At 47.4% G+C, this 23,369-nt stretch overlaps 1 long non-coding RNA gene across 1 annotated transcript in view; it reads left to right on the forward strand.

Annotated features, from left to right (window-relative positions):
- Positions 1–1,680: 1,680 nt before the first annotated feature.
- The window catches only part of LOC119973330, a 48,299-nt gene continuing 26,610 nt past the window's right edge, over positions 1,681–23,369 (forward strand). Inside the window, exon 1 of the long non-coding RNA XR_005462276.1 lies at positions 1,681–1,805. This is a non-coding gene — a long non-coding RNA (uncharacterized LOC119973330). The remainder of the gene's footprint in view (positions 1,806–23,369) is intronic.

A 23,369-nucleotide genomic window follows, 5' to 3' on the forward strand; every position in this document is an offset into this window, starting at 1 on the left:
GGCGGGGGGGGGGGGGGGTGGGGAGCAGGTTGGGCAGCCTCCGAATCACTGGATCCTAGTCCCCCCCCGATCGGGCATTCGGAGGCAGGGCTTGGAGAGGAGGGTGGGCGAGGGTGATGGAGGGGATTAGGGAGTGAGTGAGGGTGGGTGTGGGGGTAGGTGACAGTGTGTGTGGTGGGGGGGGGGGGGTGTTGAGGAGGTATTGGTGATGGGGGTGGTGGTGCTGGTCAGGGGGCTTTGGGGTGAGGGGGTGGTGGTGGAGGGGTTTGGGGTGAGGGAGGTACGGGGTGACGGGGTGTTGGTGAGAAGGATTTGGGATGGTCGTGAGGGGGTGAGGGGTAGTGATCGGGGAGGTTGGGGTGACGGGGTCGTTATGAGGGGGGTTGGGTGAGGGTTATTTGGGGTGAGAAGTTGGTGGTGAGGGGATTTTGGGGTGAGGGATGATGGTGAGGAGGGGGGTGGGTTGGAATGAGAGGGTAGTTGGGCTAACGGGTGGCTCTGGGCTCAGGGGCTGACTTGAGCATTGCAGGGCTCAGCACTTCCACACGGATCCAAGTGGCAGCTCAGCAAATTTCCTTGGCGCCTTTCTTCCTCTTTCCTTCCTTCCTTTAACCCCCCCAACCTCAGGAACCCAGGTGCTGCGGAATACAAAGGTTAGCATAAAACAGCATTCAGCTTGACATAGACCGGGTAAATAAATAAATAAAAGTTTGGGGGCTGGGAGCTAAGGTGGCGGTGATAACCCTTGTGAGTGTGGCTCATGCACAGTTCTCAATCAGCCCACAGCACGCTCTCCCTCTCTCTCTCTCTCTTTACATCTTCGCAAAAGGCAGTGAGTGCTTTTGGCGGACACAAAACCAGCTGCAGTAACTCGGATAGGAGGGGGAGAAAGGAAGAGCGGAAGCTCTGCAACTGCAGAGGGTTCGCTTGGACCAAGGTGGGGGGAATAAATGAAACCTTACCTGCTCAGTCAAGGAGGGCAGACTGTGTAGGAATGCGACCCAGTCTCGATGCGGTGCAAAGCTTCTTTCCCCTGCTGTGTACTTCTATCTCCTTAATATGGATATCACTTTACAGCTTTGTGTGTATGAGATCTGCTGAAATATTAATAGCCTATATTATACTGTACTGACACCATTTACAAGTCATTTGTTCCTGACGTTTGTTACAGCAGGCAGCCGGCAAGGTTTTAAGGGCGATGGGGGGGGAAAAGGCTGAAAATTCGCCCGGTGCTATTTTAAAACGCCGCCAGTTCAAGAGCGAGAGAAAAACAAAGTCTGCACATGGACTTCACGGCAGGTAACGGAAAAACAATCTCCTGGTACAGCATCCTGGCCTCTTGCTGAAGGATCATGTGGTGCAGTGTGGAAGACTGAATGCATTAAAAGTCAAGCGAGCTGGACATCCCTTTAGCGTTGCAGTATCAGCAAAAAAAATGAGAGAGAGAGAGAGAAAGAGAGAAGTGCTTTGTTGAGTGGAGACAGGGTACCGCTCTCCGGACAGCAACCTCACAGCTACAGCAAAGCAGCTTCCCCCACATTGCAGTGAAAACAGTCGCTTCCTTAAAAAAATAGAATCTCTACTATTTCTCACATACCAAATAGAGACGTTTTAGACGCAGTGCAGGCAACCCCGGTAAGATCCGCGTTGCACACGACGCCGTGCACACTCGCAAAAAAAATCCGCATCATAAACATCAAAACTGCTGCATCATTTGGTTGGATTTTACGACAATGTTCCTTTGACTGCAGCGCACTGTGGCAAACCTGCGAATCCAATCACTGCAACGCCAGATCAGCTCGCAGGTACAGGAGTGTTACTGTTCCAGGAGAAAGGAGCATTTTACTGTATGGATATATATATATATACATACACACAACAGCCGTACAGTAGCTCACATCAACTGTAAACGGTTACAGACGCAAACCAATGCCCCACCCTTAATTTTTGGAAGATTAGCAAAAAAAAATAGTTGATCCCATCACCCCTTATTTTAAACGATGAAATGTTTAAATGCGGGACATTATGTTGATTAGACCTGTTAGGCAGCGCGCTGTTTGTCTTTGATCTGAAGTACTGGCTGCTTTAGTAACACGATCTATATCCCAAATGTTTATATATTTAAAAAATCTTCCCGTTTGTATATTCTGTCACTACCATTGTAACTTAAACTTTTAATGAACCAACCGCGCAGTGAGTTAAAAAAAATACATACAGATATGCAAACACGCGCCAACAAGGTAAACAACAACAACAAAATGCGTTCTGCTGACCACCCTCCCGCCAACTTGAAAGCAACAAAACATAAACCTCCAATGGTTATAGAAATCGATCGAGGCTGACAACATCCTGACAATTAACAGTCACTGGGCTCAGGAATTAATGCTTCACCAGTTATGTAATTTGCCTCTCGCCAATCCCGAAGGCACTGTCCACGGTCCCATTTTGTCCAATGTTGGAATTCGCAACTCCTTGCGCCACAGCACATCTATTTAATTTGCTTATTCTTAATTCGAGGCCATTTGCTGGCAAATCTGTCCTCACCTGATAAAAGCTTCAGCGCATGAACGGTAGAGAAATAAATGGGTATCAACTGCTGTTAAGTCCCCTGGTTGTGAATTTGATGGTCAGCCGCTAGGTGCATTTGTGCAGTGAGTCTATATGGTCATATTGTGTTAGCTCCAAATACTCCCAATGGAGAAAGGACACACACTATGAACATAACCAAGGCCACATTAATAGATGGGCCGAGGGGATAGATGCCCAGGAGGCAGGAGCACCCCCCCCCCCCCCCGCCGCCACTCCCCCCAGCCAAATGTGTGGAATCTCTGGGGTAGTGAACCCTCCCGCAGTCTCCAGGACGTGCAGGGAAACAAATCCCCAAACACTGCTGCAAACAATCCAGGAGAGATAACATTGTTTCTTTTTGGGACACTTTAGTTTATTAGTCAGAAAAATATTGGATCTGAGGAGAAATTAATCTTTCCTAATCTCATTACCATTCCCTTTGCCACATCCTTTTTTTGCCATTTACCCCCTTCTGCTGGCCACCCTATCACATATCTTTCCTTTTGTCCCTTCCATGCCCCTTTCCGTGCCTCCGTAGCTACACCAGGTTGACATGTCATTTTTAGATATGCCCGGTGCTGCTCCTGGAGTGGCAGTGGACAATTAAACAACAAACAAATGAAAATTGCTTATTGTCACGAGTAGGCTTCAGTGAAGTTACTGTGAAAAGCCCCTAGTTACCAAATTCCGGCGCCTGTCCGGGGAGGCTGCTACATGAATCGAACCGTGCTGCTGGCCTGCTTGGTCTGCTTTAAAAGCCAGCGATTTAGCTGAGTGAGCTAAACCAGGAGGAGGAGGCTCCACAAATACCCCATCCTCAATGTTGGGGGAGCCCAGAACATTAGTGCAAAGGGGATGACTGAAGCATTTGCAATCACCTTCAGCCATAAGTGCCAAGTCATCTTGGCCTCCTCCTGAAGTCTCCTCTGGCATTCCTTACATCTCTCACTTTTCCCAATTCTGACAAAAGGTCATCGACCTCGAAACGTTAACTCTGTTTCTCTCTCCGCAGATGCTGCCAGGCTTGAGTATTTCCAGTATTTCCAAAAAACATTCTGTTTTACCTTCAGCACTATTGCTGGAATGTTGTCAGGGCCCGTAGTCTTTGCAGTACCCATATCCTTCAGCCGCTTCTCAATGAACCAAATTGACTGAAGATTGGCATCTGTGATGTTGGGGACTTCAGGAGGAGGCCAAGATGAATTATACACTTGGCACTTATAGCTGAAGGTGATTGCAAATGCTTCAGTCATCCACTTTGCACTAATGTTCTGGGCTCCCCCAACATTGAGGATGGGGATATTTGTGGAGCCTCCTCCTCCTGTTTGTTGTTTAATTGTCCACTGCCATTCACAATTGGATGTGGCAGGACTGCAAAGCTTAGATCTGATCCATTGGTTGTGGGTTTGCTTAGCTCTACCTTTTGCATTCTGCTTATGCTGTCTGCCATTGCTGTAGTCCTATTGTAGCTTCACCAGGTTGACACGTTTTTAGATATGCCCGGTGCTGCTCCTGGCATGCCTTCCTTTTTTTTTACATTCATTTATGGGATGCGGACCTCGGTGGCTAGGCCAGCATTTATTGCCCATCCCTAATTGCTCTTGAGAAGGTGGTGGTGTGCTGCCATCCTGAATTGCTGCAGGCTTTGTATTGTAGTAACACCCACAATGCTGTTAGGAAGGGAGCTCCAGGATTTTGACCCAGCGATAGTGAAGGAACAGCGATGTAGTTCCAAGTCAGGATTGTGTGTGGCTTGGAGTGAAACTTGCAAATTAGTGGTGCTTCCATGTATTTGCTGCTCTTATCCTTCTAGGTGGCTGAGGTCCTGGGTTTGGGATGTGCTATTGAAGGAGCCTTGGTGGGTTGCTGGATTGCATCTTGTAGATGGTACACACTGCTATCACTGTGTATCAGTGGTGGAGGAAGTGAATAGTTATTGTGGTGGATGGGGTGCCAATTAAGAAGGCTGCTCTATCCTGGATGGTGTTGAGCTTCTTGAATGTTAATGGGGCTGCATCACCTGCAGGCAAATGGAAAGTATTCCATCACATCCCTGACTTATGCCTTGTAGATGTTGGACAGACTTTGGGGAGTCAGTTTATCCAGCCTCTTACTTGCTTGTATGGCCACAGTATGTATATGACTGATCTAGCTCAGTTTCTGGTCAATGGTATCTCCCAGGATGTTGATATTGGGAGATTCATCGATGGCCATTTTTTTTGTTATTCATTTGCGGGATGTGGATGTCAAGGGCTCAGCCAGCATTTATTGCCCATCTCTAATTTCCCTCAGAAAGGTAGTGGTGAGCATCTTGAATATATTTTGTCCATGTGGTGTAGATACACGCACTGTTGTTAGGGAGGTGTTCTAGGATTTTGATCCAGCGAAAGTGAAGGAACAGCGATATATTTTCAAGTCAGGATGGTAAGTTATTTGGAGTGGAACGTCCAGATGGTGGTGTTTCCATGTGTCTGCTGCCTTTGTCCTTCTAGATGGATGTGGTCATGGGTTTGAAAGGTGCATCTTGTAGATAGTAAACAATACTGTCACTGTTCGTTGATGGCAGAGGGAGTAATTTTTTATGGATAGAGTGCCAATCAAGTGTTAGTCTTTGTCCTGGATGGTCAAGGGTAGACTGATGGGGCGGTAATTGCCCAGTTGGGTTTGTCCTGCTTTTTGAGTACAGGACATAACTGTGAAGTTTTCCCCATTGCCATGTAGATGCTAGTGTTGTAGCTGTACTGGAACAGCTTGGTTAAGGGAGCAGCAGCTCTGGAGCACAAGTCTTAAGTGCTCTTGCCAGAATATTGTCAGGACCCATATCCATTGAAGTATCCAGTGCCTTCAGCCATTTCTTGATATCATGTGGAGTGAATCAAATTGGCTGAAGACTAACACTTGCAATGCTTGGGACCTTCAGAGGAGGCCGCAATTTTCATCTGTTTGGGACTTCTGGTTGAAAATTGGTGCAAATGCTTCAGCCTTGTCCTTTGTGCTAATATGCTGGCAACCCCATCACTGAGGATGTGGATATTTGTGGAGCCTTCTCTTCCAATTAGTTGTTTAATTGTCCACCATCATTCTCGATTAGTTGTCGCAGAGCTTCAATCTGATCAGTTAGTTGTGAAATTGCTTAGCTCTATTTTGTATGTCTCATGTTGCTCCTTTCATGGCCTCCTAGACTATTCATTGAACTAGGGTTGATCCTACCTGGTTTTGGAGGATAGGTTTGCAGGGTTAGAAGAGATTTCATAGAAGTTCTAGCTTCCGAAAAGGAATGCATTTAGATACCTGCAGGTGTGAGACTTTGTGCCTATCAGGAGCTTCCTTCATTTCCCTTGGTGCAAGCACCTTTGCTTTTGGATACAGTTCTGTCTTTGGATGAGCTAGGGGAGAGAAGGATCTCAGACAGATGGGCAGATGTTGGCGATGGAACAGGCTTTTTTGGAAGACGTAAAGAGGAAGTGGGAGGACGAGTTGGGGTGGTCTTGGGGTGGGGTGTGTGGAGCAAAGCTCTGCATAGGGTCAATTCCACCTCTTAAGCAAGGTTAAGTTTGATATGGTTTAAGGCGGTGCAGAGGTCATATTTGACTAGGGCGCATATGAGTGGGCTCCTCTCGAGAGTGGAGGATAAGTGTGAGAGATATCCCAGGGAACCGTTGAACCTTACGCACATGTTTTGGTCTTGGCCCAAGCTTGCTGATTTTTGGGTCTCCTTTTTCGAAACAGTATCAGAGGTTCTTGGGGTTAAGGTGGAGCCTTGCCCAATGGTGGCCATCTTTGGAGTTTCAGACTTGCCAGAGCTTCAGGAGGGGAGAAGGCAGATGAATTGGCCTTCGTCTCTCTAATAGCCTGGAGGTGAGTCTTGCTTGGTTGGATTCTGTTTAGTTACGGGACTTGGTAGATTTTCTGCACCTGGAGAAGATTAGGTATGCTATGAGAGGATCGGTGGGTGGGTTTCGCTCAAGGTGGCGGTCGTTCATTACCTTTTTTAACCTGGTAACCGTCAGCTGTTACGGGGGAAAGGGGTGGGTCAGTTTGGTAGGGCTTTCTTTAGGGGGGTCACATGTGGGAGTGTTAGAAGGGGTTAGTCCTGGTATAGAGTAGGGCTAGATTGGATGGGGTGGTGTTTGGGATATTTGTTCTTGGAATAATGTAAAATTTGTTGGAATAGTTTGAATATTTTATATGTCATAAACAAAATTTTTTGAATAAATGTGTTGATTCTTTAGTTTGGTGATAATGATAGAGTGGAAGATATGTCAGGCCATGAAGTTACAGAATGTGTAGAGTACAATTTTGCTGCTGCTGTTGCCCCACAGTGCCTCATAGATGGCTTGTCAAATCTTATCCCATTTAACATGGTGATAGTGCCACACAACATGATGATGCATATCTTCAGTGTGAAAACTGGTCTTCATCTCCACAAGGACTATGTGGCAGTCACCCCTGCTGACACTGTCATGGGCAGATGCATCCACGGCAGACAGGTTGATGAGAATGAGTTTAAGTATATTTTTCTCTTTTGTTGGTTCCCTCACCACCTGTCACAATCTTGCAGCTATGTCCTTTCGGACTTGGCCAGCTCAGTCTGTGATGCTGCTACCGAGCCACCATTGGTGATGGACATGGAAGATGGACATGTATTTTGCCAGCTTGCCACACTCAGTGCTTCACGACAAATGGTATTCAACATGAACCATGAAGTATTATCTGGACAGTATTCAGGCTTGGGCTGCCAGCCTCGCACTCACCTCTCCACATGGCTCCAGCGATTCAGCTATGACATGCACATCATCCAAACACAGCATGGCACATTCACTGACATTCATCCCTCTCTCTTGCAGGACAAGTTTGCCCACAATAGAAGGAAGAAGAGCTGAACTAATGGGGCACAAGGGCACCTACACCTCCTGAGCCCTATGGGGGAGATGATTCTCTGCCTCATCGAGCCAGCTGAAACAGATTTTGTGGCGTATGATGTCATTTAATATATTGATGTTATGTCCCTGCCTTATGGTCCTTCTCAACTCTCAGTTCACCCTTATCCTGTTATGCGGCACGTTGAGCAAACTGCTGAAGGTGTGACCATGGACATCTCGCTTCCCATCCCAACAACTTTTTCTCACACCAGTCTTTTCTTTCGGAGTTCCTGCTTTCTGACACCCAAGAATGTTCACCTGCTTGGCGTCTCATGGAAGAAGATAGCAACAGCACCGTATTGATGAAGAGGCCATAACACTTGATCTGTACCTCAAAGTTATCACCTCAGATACTGACATATTACTTTGCAGCTAGTATAGAGCTGAGGTCAGCCCATGGTAAATCACCAGGTACAAATTGGCTGCAGTAAGGTGAGGAGGAATAGATGGTTTGCCAACCTACCAGAGGTCAAGGTAGCAGACAGGTTCTGCTGCAGACGAAGAGTTTGATGGGACAACATACAGGAAAGTGCTGGAGGGTATGCACAGTGAAATATTGAGTGTATTGTTTCATGTACAAGACAGCCTTCTGTCAATCTCATGGAGCATAGCGTCATACCGTTTTATATCATGGCCCATCATGTCTGTGCCGCCATTAAGCACCTATCTCTTCTAAACCCATTTTCGAGCACTTGGTCCATAGCTTTGAATGCTATGGTGTTTCAAGTGCACATCTAAATGCTTTTTAAATTTTGTGAGGGTTCCCACCTCTACCATCCTATCAGGCAGTGAGTTCCAGATTCCCACCAACCCCTCGGTGAAAAAAGTTTTCTTCAAGTACTCTCTTAATTTATGCCTCCTGGTTATTGACCTCTTGACTAAGGGGAAAAATGTCTTTCTCTCTACCCTATCTATGTCCCTCATAACTTTATGCACCTCAATTTGGTCCCCCCTCAGGCTTCACTGCTCGAAGGAAAGTAATCCAGTTTAATGAACCTCACTTTGTAGCTGAAACGCTCCAGCACAGGTAATATCCTGTTGAAGCTCCTCTGCACCCTTTCTAGTGCATTACATCCTTCCTCTCATGTCATAAGCAGAACTGCACAGCATGGCTGAGGTCATCGTCTAAAGTTGTACTCTTTGCAATACCTGCTCCAACTTGCTGTCATTCTGCAGACCCAGAAGCACTACCACTGGTACCCACATACCTTTTGCAGCCTTTGATTGTAAAGGTTACCTAATCCATTCAATAAAAATCTGGAATTAAAAGCCTCATGATAACCATGAAACCATTGTCAATTGTCTAGTAATGGAAATTTGTCACTGTTACCTGGTCCAGACTCACAACAATGTGGCTCTTAAATACTCTCAGGAATGAGCAATAAGTGCTGACCCAGCCAGCGATGCCCACATGAATGAATAAAAAAAAATTTGATTTCCTGAGATAAATCAAAGTCTGGACCAATCTGTCAAAAAGATGGAAAAGCTTGATGACTGAATTTCCAACCATTCTGTCCGTCACAGGCTTGAGAGCCATCCATATGCTGGACAGAGCAATGTGAACTTGTGACAAAACACACTAATTGCCTGTGACAAGATGGACAAACTAAAGCTTCCACAAATAGATGCAATCAATAACTTGTTCAGAACCAAATTAGAGGCAACCAGGCCAACAAAGGGTCAGACCTTTCACATAGTCATACAGTACAGAAAAGGCCATTCGGCCCATTATACTAATGTATTTATTATACAGGTTTTTTTATACAGATGTTCTTTATAAGTGAAGACATCCAAGGTAAAGTTGTTTTGTTTTGGGCCCAATACATGATTCCAGAACTTGCCTCCATCAGTCGTCATAAATTGAATGCACCCATTAAAATCATTAGTCACTGGTTATTTTGACAAAAATGAAGCAGCACGGTAGCACAATGGTTAGCACAGCTGCTTCACAGCTCCAGGGTCCCAGGTTCTATTCCCACTTGGGTCACTGTGCAGAGTCTGCACGTCCTCCCAGTGTCTGCATAGGTTTCCTCCGGGTGCTCTGGTTTCCTCCCACAGTCCAAAAATGTGCAAGTTAGATGAATTGGCCAGGCTAAATTGCCCCAGTGTCCAAAAAAAGGCTAGGTGGGGTGGCTAGGTTACAGGGATTCATACATGGATTCATAGAATTTACAGTGCAGAAGGAGGCCATTCGGCCCATCGAGTCTGCACCAGCTCTTGGAAAGAGCACCCCACCCAACCGCACACCTCCAACCTATCCCCATAACCCAGTAACCCCACCCAACACTAAGGGCAATTTTTTGGACACTAAGGGAAATTTATCATGGCCAGTCCACCTAACTTGCACATCTTTGGACTGTGGGAGGAAACCGGAGCACCCGGAGGAAACCCAGCCACACACGGGGAGAACATGCAGACTCCGCAAAGACAGTGACCCAAGCTGGGAAACGAACCTGGGACCCTGGAGCTGTGAAGCAATTGTGCTAATCACTATGCTACCATGCGGCCCCAATGAAGTTACTGTGAAAAATCTCTAGTCGCCATATTCCGTCGCCTTTTTGGGTCCACAGAGGGATGGGTTGGAGGTGTGGGCTTTGTGGGGTGCTCTTTCCAAGAGCCAGTGCAGACTCTATGGGCCAAATGGCCTTCCTCTGCACTGTAAGTTCTATGAATTCTAAGCACTTCTGTCCATGCAAATTCCTTCATACTGGTCACAATGCACATATGATCAAATTTGATTCTGTTATAATAATAATCTTTATTGTCACAAGTAGGCTTACATTAACACTGCAATGAAGTTCCTGTGAAAAGTCCCTAGTCGCCACATTCCGGCGCCTATTCGGGTCCACAGAGGGAGAATTCCAAATGGCCCATCAAGCTGCTAAGAATATATCATACATTTTCTAACCCTTTGCTTGATGATAATGGTGGACTGAGGAATACTGGGAATGAGGTTACATATTGTGGTCGTATGCAATGCTGCTGCTCACTGATGACCCGCAGCTGCTAGATCTGAACCAAATTGATTCTGTTTAACACAGTGGTGGTGCCACCATGCTAATCAAGGGACGATGTCTGAAGGGACGGAAGCAGAGCTGAAATTTCCTGAGGTCTGTACAGGTTTTGATTGAAGAGAAAAGAAAAAGAATGAAGATGCTCTGTGTATAAGACAGCAGCAGGAGCTGGCGTTTGACAACAACGCGTGGAGCAGGGGAGAGCACTGTGTAAATCTCATCCTTGTTTCTAAAAATTTTATTTTTGTGCTATTTGTAAAGCAGCAACTGGCAAGGGCTAAGTGTGCAGTGGCTGTCACTGGATAGTTACAGCCATTGTACAAAAGTCCAAAATTTGGAAAAGTGTTTATAAGTCTTGGAGTTAGTGTTTGAATCTGTCATTTTAGTGGGGAAAGACTGGCCATGGTTTATTACAATTGCTTTGCAACTGAATTGAATGTAACTAAATTATTAATACAGATATATATTTTTATTCCAAATTTGTAATTCTATCAGTGAATTTACAAGACTAAGAGAGTTACAGTTAAATTACTGTCTGCTGTACCATTGGAAAATAGAATTGTGCCAGCAGCATGTTTAGACACTGTATGCATTAAAAGAAAATGCTTACTTCAGGTAAAAGGAACTCCCAATCTGAAAGGATAATTATGTGCGGTGTCTCTGGTCAGTCAGAGTGTGGAGAAAAGAGCAAATCTTAACCTAACAAGGAAAATGACTGGAGGATAGCAATCATGCTGTAAATACAGTAAAAATCATAATACATGTGTTCAGTTGTGTAACTAATATTTTATACATAAACATACTTGTTTGCTTTGTTCTATGGGTGTCTCTGGAACATTTATAGCATTGGAGACAGGACCTCAGAAGCAAAATGAATGAAAATCCCTGGGTTAATGGACAGAAAATAGAAAACAGACTCAACAAATCATTTCCAGGCTAAGCAGGGTGTAAGGAATGGAGTTACACAAGGATTAGTGGTTGGGCCTCAGCTATTTTTATTCTATGTTATTAAGTTAGAAGAAAGGACTGAGTGTAATATCACCATGTTTGCAAATGATACAAATCTAGGTGGAAAGGCAAGCCGTGAGGAGGATGCAAAGAGGACTGAATGGTACAGACTGGTTAAATGAGTAAGAAGGTGATGGAATATAATGCAGGGAAGTATACAGTTGTCCACTTTGGTGGGAAGAATGGAAAAACAAAATATCCTTTAAAATATGAGAGATTAGTTAATGTTGGTATTCAGATGGTAATTTAACTTGCAAGTACAGCAATCAAGTAGGAAGGCAAATAGTATATTAGCCTTTATTGAAAGGGAATTGGAGTACAAGAATGAGAAAGTCTTGGCACAGTTCCACTGGGCTTTAGTTAAGCCACAACCAGAGTACCATATACACGTTTAATGTCCACATTTAAGGAAGGATACACTTGCCTTGGAGGTAAATGTTCACTAGATTGGTTCCAGACTTGAGAGGATTGTCCCATAATGAGAGGCTGATAAATTGGACCAATACTCTCTTGAATTTAAATGAGTGATAAACGATCACATTAAAACATAGATGATTCTGAAGCGGATTGGCGGAATACATTGGGTGGAATTCTCCCAACTCATCTGCGGCGGGCTTGTTGGTGGGCCAATGCAGGAGCTAAAAAGTCAGAAACCTGTTGGTGTAAAGCCACATTGCAATTCTTCTAATGGTGGGATAATGGCATGTCGGTCATCCCACTGGCAGAGGGCGTGATCGTCATTTGCATTCATTTGCATCCATGAATGCTCATTAAAACAGCTGCCCAGCAGCATCCCATCAGACATCCAATCTTGTGACACATCAGCGAAAAAACATGTCAGCATAAAATCTGATTGATAAAGAGTGGCTTGCACAAAGTGGCCATCAATTCATCAGAAACTCCAAGATGAGAGCAATAAATGCTACCTGCCAAAGTGCTGTGCTGCTCCTGCTGCATGGCACACCACTCTGCCGGGGTTCCTGCTCTCCATCTTCATGCTGAGTTGGTCTTCATGGGCAACACTGTGCTGCAGGACCCATGGATCCTCCTGTGTCACCAACTCCGAGCAGTACTGCACCTCATGAATGGCATTAATTGTTAACCCGGGACTCCCCTTCACTGATGTGCAAGGGTCTCCTTTACCCCCGGTGCCACACACCAGTGTCTTGTCTGGACAGCACTGTGCTGCAGGACACATACAGCCACTGCAACATACATCCAAAGTATAACAGGGGCTGGAGTGTGAGGTGAGGACAGGTGGGGGGAGGATGTGTGGTGTGACGAAGACAAAGATTGGGGAGCAATGTGAAAGGAGGGCTCTGCAAGGTGGGGGTGGGGGAAGGGCGAGGATCATGGGCAGGAGGTGGATGAAGAGGACGAACAATGGAAGGCAGAGGGAAGACCAATGGGAGTGAACCCGAATTCCAACAAAGCTGCATGAAATGCAGACAAAATGGATAGCACAGAGGGCGGCATGTGGCGCAATGGATAGAACTGCGACTGCGGCGCTGAGGACCCATGTTCAAATCCCGGCCCTGGGTCACTGTCCGTGTGGAGTTTGCACATTCTCTCCATGTCTGCGTGGGTTTCACCCCCACAACCTAAAGATGTGCATGTTAGGTGGATTGGCCACGCTAAATTGCCCCTTAATTGGAAAAAAAATAATTCGGGTCCTGTAAAAATTTTTTAAAATGGATAGCACATGTATTACTGCAAGGGAATGAATGCAGACTGCAGTTTATGGGGTGGGGGGTTTGTTAGTGTGGCACATTAGCAAACATTGAACAGGTTGGGGCTGCAGTGATTTTGGAAGGTCACTGTTGTCCTCTTCGGAAATAGGAACTATGTTTAAGTTCAGTGGCCAGCAGAGAGGAGAGCCACAGAATGCAGATATTCCTGCTGCGACTTGGAAAGGAGTGACAGATCATGGGCAGTCAAGGGCCTTTGTGGAACTGACAGCCAGAAGTCAAAAATGTAGGAGGACTGCTACGCTGTGTTTCTAGGGCTCCTTCTTGGAATGCATACTCATTTGTTGATGCCATTACAGTGGACAGGGTTCAGGCCAATTACACAGGATGCACCCCCATTGCCCTGGACGTAATAGCAACCAGATTTCTAATTTTGCATTTTTAAAGAAATAGGCACAACTAAATAGCCTCATGTCAAAATTGGAAAAGCTACTTGGTGGAAGACTGGAATTCAGCCTGGAGGAGTGAAGGCTATAGTGAAGGGAGCACAGCTGCATCAGTTGTGTCATCCATCAGTGAAGGGGAGTCCCGGGTTAACTATTAATGCCATTCATCAGTGACCAAACAGATTCCATTCATTGACCATGAGCAACACATACTCATAGTTACGTCAAGTCAATGAGTTGAGTTCAGAGCCACATTGGTTGAATGATGTAATTCACAAGTTCCCACGCCCACTGGGCCTCCAGAAGTCACATCTGCACAATGCAATGCTGCTCATCTCTGTGTGCTAGAGTCCCAGAGGTAAGGTAGCATGAGAACCAGTGCAATCCAAGGTGTCAAAGCTCAGCTGCCCAACATCTCCCTTAGTTCTCTAGTTCACACTTTTCTGCTCAGCGCCCTTTAACCATTCTGGTCTTCAATATCTCTTTTCAGAGAGGAGGCAAAAATGAGAATGGATCCAATGGTCCAGGGACCCTTTATATGAATTCTCATTTGAGGCAGGAGGGAAAGGTGTTTGCGTACACAGCTCTAGTAGGAGGCACTGCATGTGGGTCAAGGCCAGGAGGGAGTGTGAGCAGCAACCAGAGGCTGAGGAGCAGAGACCCAGACTGCAGAGATAACTGGCAATACCGAGGGCCTGTCATCGATGGGTTTTCTTTCTACAAATGAGTGAGAGGCAGTTCAGGGCAAGACTGCGATTGTCCAGAGATCTGGTCTGCCACATTTGCCACATGCTCTAAGAAGACCTGTCACCACGTGGGTTTGGAGAATTCCTCCTGCCAATGGCCCTAATGATGATGGCAGCATTCAATTTTATTGCCCCTGAATCTTTTCAGAGAGCAACTGGGGATCTATGCAACACTTCTTAGTCAAAAACCCACTGGTGCATTCAAGAGGTGACCAATGTCCTTTACAGGAGGACACATCATTATGTATACTTTGCTCTGGACAAGGATAGGCAGATTCAGAGATTCAAGAGCTTCACAGCTATATTTGGGTTCCCAAGAGTGCAGGGAGCAGTTGACAGCATCCTTGTGGCTATATAGGCTCCCTGGGAGCTGCCCGTGATGTTCATTAACCACAAGGGCTTTCTTTCCATCAACGTGCTGTTGATATGTGACAATCAAAAGCAAATACAGCACGTGTGTGCACAGTTCTCTGGGAGTTGCCATGACTCTTACACCCTCAACCACTCCCGGTGCTTGGGATCTTCGAGGGGCCAGAAAGTCTGCTAGGATGGTTGTTGCGAGATAAGGACTACGCACTTAAACACTGGATCATGTCTCTAGTGGGTCGCCCCTCCAGCTGAGAAAAGGTACAACTCTGCTCACGCTACCTAATAGAGCAGACCACAGGACTGCTGAAGATGTGATTCAGATGCCTGGAACTCTCAGGTGGCAATCTGCAATATGCACTGGAGAAGGTTTGCTGCATCATTGCAGTTTGTTGTGCCATTTGCAATCTGGCTATGCAGAAAGGTGAGGTCCTGCCAGAGGGTGAACTGAAGAAGGAGGAACCTTCTATGAAAGATGAAGATAAGGGGGTATAGGAGGCCAGGGGATGCTGAGGGACAGCATGGTGTCCTGAAGGAGCAAGGACAGGGGAGACGTGTACTTCATACCCTGAGAACTGATCAGTTCCAAAAGGAGTAACACTAAGTCAGGACATCAAGAAACATCTTCTCTTGGCCTCCAAGCCATTTTGTGCCCTCTGAGGAAATAGCTGAACCATTGTTGAGAGGACGAGTCCTGCATTCACACCTTGGATCTTAAGTGCTCACGACTCACTCGTGTCAGATCTTAACAGTGGTCATCAGTGTCCTGGTAATATGTTCACTCTGTTAACTTAAAGTCCAGCAAGGAGGAACAGTGATGTGAGCTGAGACTGGATGCTTCCCAAGCCATGTCAGGAAGCAAACATTGCCAAAGAAGGTGTGGACCAGAATAGGGTTCTCATCCTAATGCACGTGTCCTGGTTTGGGACATTGAGAATCGCCGGGGGTGGTGTGAATCCCGCCCCCACCGTCCGCCGAATTCTCCGGCACTGGAGATTCGGCGGGGGCGGGAATCGCTCCGTGCATGTCGGCGGCCGTTTGCAACGCCCCACCCGGCAATTCTCCGGCCCGCAATCGGCCGAAGTCCCACTGGTCCTTTGCCAGTCCCGCCGGCATGGATCAGATTAGGTCCCTTACCGGCGGGACCTGGCGAAGGGGGCGGGCTCCGGGGTCCTGGGGGGGCACGGGGTGAACTGGCCCCGGGGGATGCCCCCACAGTGGCCTGGCCCCCGATCGGGGCCTAATGATCCGCGGGCGGGCCTGTGCCGTGGGGGCACTCTTTTCCTATGCGATGGCCGACGCATAGGTGACCCCTGCGCATGCGCGGGGATGACATCAGCAGCCATTGACGCACCCGCGCATGCGTGGACTCTCGCCGGCCGGCAGAGTCCCTTCGGCCCCGGCTGGCATGGCGCCAAAGGCCTTCCACGCCAGCCGGCGGGGCGCAAACCACTCCGGCGCCGGCCTGGCCCCTGAAAGTGCGGAGGATTCCGCACCTTTGGGGCGGGCCGTCGCCGGAGTGGTTCGTGCCACTCCATTACGCCGGGACCCCCCGCCCCGCTGGGTACGGAAGAATCCCGCCCAAACCGTTTGGAAACTCAGATACGTAGAGGGTCACAAAACTGACGATTGAAAACTCACCCATCATCCAGTCCGAATAAAGAATTACGCACATCTTCCTGACAACGCACAATGGTCCTGTACCAAGTGGCACTGAGGTTGACATCACATAAATGTTCATCTTAAAAGGGGACACTGAATATGAGGAAAGCTGAAACCGGGATAAGTGGATTATAATGGTCCAAATCAAAATGCGTTCATCTGACCCTTACATTTACATACCCATGGAATAGTTTTTAAAAAGTGCAATTTATTTACAATGGTAGAGCACCCGTGACCGAGGTTGCATCAAAACCTCTTAACTTCCCCCGGCAAGATTCCTGCAGGAGCTGGGGCTCCAGGAGGGAGGTGCCTGGCCCCATTTGACCTATGTCCTGATGGTGCCCACCAATGTATGTGGCATGGAGAGAATCATCCAGTGCAAATCTGGCAGGATCTGCTGGACCAGGGTCTCCATAAAGGCTGCCAAACCTTCTGCTAACCTGGGCTGCAGCAGAGGTTGAATAAAATGCATGTCCACCGGAGTGCATGGTGAGCCTTGCCCAGAAGGAAGAGTGAATGGAGTATGAGCAGCAAGACAGATTGATGGTTGTGTCGTGAAAATCTTGTTGAGAGAGTGAGTATTGATAAGTGTCTCCCGTGCCTGAATATGTGAGAATTGAAAAAAAAAAAAATCTTTATTGTCACAAGTAGGCTTACATTAACACTACAATGAAGTTGCCGTGAAAAGCTCCATATCATACATTCTGGCGCCTGTTCGAATACACAGAGGGAGAATTCAGAATGCCGAAATTAATTAACAAGTACGCCTTTCAGGACTTGTGGGAGGAAACCAGAGCAACCAGAGGAAACCCCTGCAGACACAGGGAGAACATGCAGACCCCGCACAGACAGTGACCCAAGCCATGAATCGAACCTGGAACCCTGGTGCTGTGAAGCAACAGTGCGTACCACTGTGCTATTGTATCGTTTCCTCTGGCATGAGAATCTAGAACACAGGAACACAGTATCAGAATTTGGATCAATCATTCGGAACGGGAATGAAAAGAAATGTCTTTGCTCAAAGGGTTGTGATTCCTTGGAATTCCCTGACCCAAGAGTGTTGGGGATGTTCCATCATTGAATACAGTATATTTAAGGCTGAGATGGACAGATTTTTGATCTCTCTAGAAATCGAGGGATACAGCGAGAGGCTGGGAAAGTGAAGTTGAGGCAGAAGATCAGCGTATAGTAGCGACAGAAAGCAATTTCATATCGGGAGGGGGTTGAAAATTCGCAAGCCTCTGCAAGAAGGCTGTTGTCAAAATCACCCCTCCATGAGAGCTGAAGTTCCTTTGAATACCAAAGTGGCCATCTCAGGAGTTCTCCTACCCGTGGGTGACCATTAGAGCAAAAACCAGCATTAATCAAGCAGCAAAAGCAAAGAAATGCTGTTGGCAAAGTATCACATGATCCTGGGTATAAATTATTCATGAGGCTTCAGCTGAGAGCTCTGACATGATGGCTCCAAGAATATCAGGCGATTTGCAGAATCAGCAATAACTAGTTAGGGCCGAGGAAATGTCACTTTGGCATCAATATTAACCGAGAAGACAGGGAAGATGTGGTCTGGTGGTTGTGTGTTGAAAACTGGGCAAAGCCCAGGATGTGGAGTCCGAACTGATCTAAATGGCTCATTTCAGTAACATTGGTGGTGGTTTGACAAGCAAAGGTCAGGGCCAGAATTGGAAGCAGAAAGGAGATCCCCAGTTCAAGGGAGGCTCAAAGCTTCCTCATGAACTTCTTCCCAGCCTCTCCCCACCCTCCCCATCCACAAAAAAAAAACCCTGGAAAATTAATTTTAAACTTAACGTCTGAGCCTCTTTCGATCCGGGTTTTGGTCCTGGCTGACTTGTCTGACAGGGCAGACACATCCCTTCCCCTGGCAGGTCTCTAGAAAATGTTAGAGGTTGAATGTCATCATTAGATCTAATCTTCATATTTAATTTGGGACCCCACCTCCTACAGGTTACCTGCACGATTGCTCCAGCAGATTAATTTAGCGACATGAGAGGAAGGAAGTGGAATATATACACCTCAGCGACTACTGTTATTTTAACTGTCCCCCTCTCCTGTTTCTGCCAGAGCAGGGCAGTTAAAATTGGACCTTTTGTTTTCCACCTTCCAGAGCCCCATTTGGCTGGATGGCTGGTTCATGATGCAGAGCAACGTCAACAATGCGTGTTCAATTTCTGCACCGGCTGAGGTTACCATGAAGCCTTCTCAAGCTTGTCCCTCGCCTGAGGTGTGGTGGCCCTCGGGTTATATCACCACCTGTCGGCCCTCTCATTCAAAGGGGAGAGCAGCCTAAGGTCATCTGGGACTATGACGAATTTCATGCATTCAAATAAAGAGACAATTGAGGGATCACAACCCCAGCCATGACAGGATGCCAGTCCTATACAAGACTGTGACTGGATTATTACCACTGCAGTGTCAGGGAGCTTAAGACAGACCACTATGCTTTTTTCTTGCAGCACAAGTGGTTCTGCAGCTATATCTCTGCAGCCTGTATCAATCCAGCAGCCAGCAATGAAGCCTGACATCAACTCCCTGTGGAACATTCTCATTTTATCGTTGGCTGGATCTTGAACATAGCATCACTTCTTCAAACAAGCAGGATGGTTGTATTTTTGGGCATACACCAGCCAGTCAGTGGTTAAGGAATGGGTGAACCATGGTTAATGGCTATGGTACAGTCAGCAGGTGAGGCATGTTCACTGCTTATTGCTAAGAGACATAAAGTTCCTCCTCCTAGTATAATTTGGGAAGTAATGGCCTGAAATGGGACAGGTCATTTTTCGGCCCATTATTGCTGGCACTCCACTGGGGCATAAGAACATAAGAACTAGGAGCAGGAGTAGGCCATCTGGCCCCTCGAGCCTGCTCCGCCATTCAATGAGATCATGGCTGATCTATTGTGGACTCCGCTCCACTTTCCGGACCGAACACCATAACCCTTAATCCCTTTATTCTTCAAAAACTATCTATCTTTACCTTAAAAACATTTAATGAATGAGCCTCAACTGCTTCACTGGGCAAGGAATTCCATTGATTCACAACCCTTTGGGTGAAGAAGTTCCTCCTAAACACAGTCCTAAATCTACTTCCCCTTATTTTGAGGCTATGCCCCCTAGGTCTGCTTTCACCCGCCAGTGGAAACAACCTGCCCGCATCTATCCTATCTATTCCCTTCATAATTTTATATGTCTCTATAAGATCCCCGCTCATCCTTCTAAATTCCAACGAGTACAGTCCCAGTCTACTCAACCTCTCCTCGTAATGCAACTCCTTCAGCTCTGGGATTAACCTAGTGAATCTCCTTTGCACACCCTCCAGTGCCAGTACGTCCTTTCTCAAGTAAGGAGACCAAAACTGAACACAATACTCCAGGTGTGGCCTCACTAACACCTTATACAATTGCAGAATAACCTCCCTAGTCTTAAATTCCATCCCTCTAGCAATGAAGGACAAAATTCCATTTGCCTTCTTAATCACCTGTTGCACCTGTAAACCAAATTTCTGTGACTCATGCACTAGCACACCCAGGTCTCTCTGCACAGCAGCAAGCTTTAATATTTTATCATTGAAATAATAATCCCGTTTGCTGTTATTCCTACCAACATGGATAACCTCACATTTGTCAACATTGAATTCCATCTTCCAGACCCTAGCCCATTAACTTAACCTATCCAAATCCCTCTGCTGACTTCCAATATCCTCTGCACTTTTCGCTTTACCACTTACCTTAGTGTTGTCTGCAAACTTGGACACATTGCCCATGGTCCCCAACTCCAAATCATCTATGTAAATTGTGAACAATTGTGGGCCCAACACTGATCCCTGAGGGACACCACTAGCTACTGATTGCCAACCAGAGAAACACCCATTAATCCCCACTCTTTCCTTTCTGTTAATTAACCAATCCTCTATCCATGCTACTACTTTACCCTTAATGCCATGCATCTTTATCTTATGCAGCAACCTTTTGTGTGGCACCTTGTCAAAGGCTTTCTGGAAATACAGATATACCACATCGTGAGAGGATGATCAATGTCCTCTCTACTTTTAAGTGGGGTGGGGGAGTCAATTTTAATATCAAAGCCATGGTCCGATGAGACACATAGCCACCAATTACAATTTTGAGGGACAAATGGGCAGACCCTGTTTTACAAAAATAATTTTGAACTTATTTTCTGGGTCACGCCATTACTGACTCCCTTGTGACCTGATTCGCCTGACGTGCATCTCAGTTTCTCGCCGCTAACAAGAGGGAGCTACTTTTAAACGTTCCCTCACCACTTACACCCAGGCAACAGACAAACATGGCAACACAGCTCCTCGCTTTGGCTATTCCGACCTGGCCATGCTTCTCGACGCTGTGGATGAGAGGTGGGCAGCCTTGTTTCCCTGAGGGTTTGGAGGACCAGCAGCAGGGTCAGTAATTCTGCCTGGGAGGTAGTAGCAGCAGCTGTCAGTGAGGGCAGCATGACAAGGAGGCCTGGCGTTCAATGTCGTAAAAAGACCAATGCCTTCCACCAAGCTGCAGGGGTAAGTTACCACTTTTCATCTGATATCAGTTCCATCTGCCAGCCAGCAATTTCCTAACCCCTCCCCAAATCACTGGCTGACACCTCGCACCCTCCCTGCATCCGATCTTCGTGCTTGTTCCTCAGCACCTTCTCGCACCCACCAGCACAACCTCTTCATGTCCAGTTGTGGTGCCCACGCATGCCACCTGCTGTAGACCTTATGGGCAGCACGGTAGCACAGTGGTTAGCACAGTTGTTTCACAGCTCCAGGGCCCAAGGATCAATTCTGGGCTGGGTCATGTGCGGAGTCTGCGCGTCCTCCCCGTGTCTGCGTGGGTTTCCTCCGGGTGCTCCGGTTTCCTCCCACAAAGATGTGCAGGTTAGGTGGATTGGACATGCTAAATTGCCTTTGGAGTCCAAAAAAAGGTTAGGTGGGGTTACTGGATTACAGGGATAGAGTGGAAGTGTGGGGTTAAATAGGGTGCTCTTTCCAAGGGCCGGTGCAGACTTGATGGGCCGAATGGCCTCCTTCTGCACTGTAAATTCTATGGAATCTATGGACCCCCCTGACCCATCAAGCAGGTGGCTCACAAAACCCTTTCTTTGTCCCCTCAGGGAAAGTTAACCCATTATAAGTAGGAAAGGACCAAGATCGGGTCATGGGGGGGGAAATGCCAGAGATCCGAGTCCTTGCCCCCTCTGAGGAATTGGCCCTGGAAATTGTAGGGTTGCAAGGAGAGACCAGTCACTGACAGTGAGGTTGGCCTGCACCATAGAGGTAAGGATTCATTGCCTCTTCGCCCTGGTGGCCTGTCTCAAGTGAGTATTTCATGCCAAATAAAATGATCCTTCCCTCTGCCTGACCACATGTTCATTGTCTCGCAGAATCTCTATCTAATGAGGCCGGGCCATCCGGAGTTATTCTCCCTCCCCCCACCACCCAAGAGACTACCTCAGAGGAGAGCTCCAAGGAGACCACCATCGAGGCATCACAGCTCTCACCTCCACCTTCCACCAGTGCAGAGACACAAACCTCGGTGGGCCACATTAGCAGTCAGGCTTCTGGGGCACAATCTGGTGAGCACTGCGCAGTTGTTGATTCGCATCAGGTGGAGGCAGAAACATCTAAAGGAGACAGCAGTCAGAGGTCTGCTGGATCCCAGGACTCAGCTGGTTCCCAGTCAGATGTTGAACCTCTGGACAAGATTCTCCCAGTGCGGATGCAGATGATAGGCCAGAGCCGTGACATTCAGGGGGGGGGGGGGAGTTGTCAGCCACATTCCGGTGATTGGAAAGCTGATTGGAGGAGTCCCAAACGTTTTTGGCGCAGGAGATGGTGCTGGAAATGCGTGGTACCCAGACCAACACTGCTAGGGTGGCGACCGCAGTGGAAAACCTGGACCACAATGTTTGTGTCATGAAGGATGATGCCCAAGGCATGGCTTAGTCTGTGACAACCATGGCTGAGGACCTCAACATCATGCCCCAGTTGATGAGGGACAAGTCCCAAACGCAGATGGGCATTGCCGAGGCACTCCAGAGCATGGCCACGTCATTGAGGAGCATCACTGAGGGTGTCGATACCATGGTGCAGATAATGAGGAGCCTTCAGCACTGCAGCACGAGATGATGCAGAGTCCTCTGGGGCTCAATTCAGCTGCCCCTCCATCCCATGGAGTGTCAGGGAGGGGAAAGCACAGGGGCCCAACCCGGGGTTTGCAAACAAGGTGACAATGAAAATCTCCAGTTTTTCTGCATCCCCCTTCTGACACCGATGCATCTCAAGGGCAGCGGGCAGGACAGGGTGACAGGGCGACGCATGTGACACCGGTAAGTTGGCCAGAGCCCTCTGGCTCCAGGCCCTCCAGAAGACATCTGCCAAAGGCATCAAAGGCCACAGGGTGCAGAAAGTAGAAGGCTGTTCCGACCTGTGATGTGCATTCTGGGGACACACCTAGACGTAGCACTAGACCATGAAAGAACAAGAAGAGTGAGGAGCTCCGAACGGACACTGAGAGGGTCACTCTCTGTAGCTAATAGGAATGGAAATGACACATTTTTATTATCATAACATGTAACGCCTGACAGTGACCTAAGCCGGGAATCAAACCCGAGTCCCTGGCGCTGTGAAGCAAGAGTGCTAACCATTGTGCTACCATGCTTCATAGCAGGCCTACATGCATCCCCAACCCCTAGAGACAGTGGTCCAAGCCCCCGATGCAGACCACGGTTAGAGGGTGGGTGGGAGCATGCTGTCAGCAGAAAGGCAGGAGTTAGCCTTTTGCAGAACCTGAGGAGCACCAGAGTTTTCCTCACAGCTTGTTATCATCACTCTCCTGCCTTGTATGGTGATCTGCTGACAGTGCCAACAAAGAACCATCACCCTGGAGTGATGCGATACTGACCCTTGGAGAGTGGAA

The sequence above is a fragment of the Scyliorhinus canicula genome, chromosome 11, assembly GCF_902713615.1.
Source record: "Scyliorhinus canicula chromosome 11, sScyCan1.1, whole genome shotgun sequence".
Lineage (NCBI taxonomy): Eukaryota > Metazoa > Chordata > Chondrichthyes > Carcharhiniformes > Scyliorhinidae > Scyliorhinus > Scyliorhinus canicula.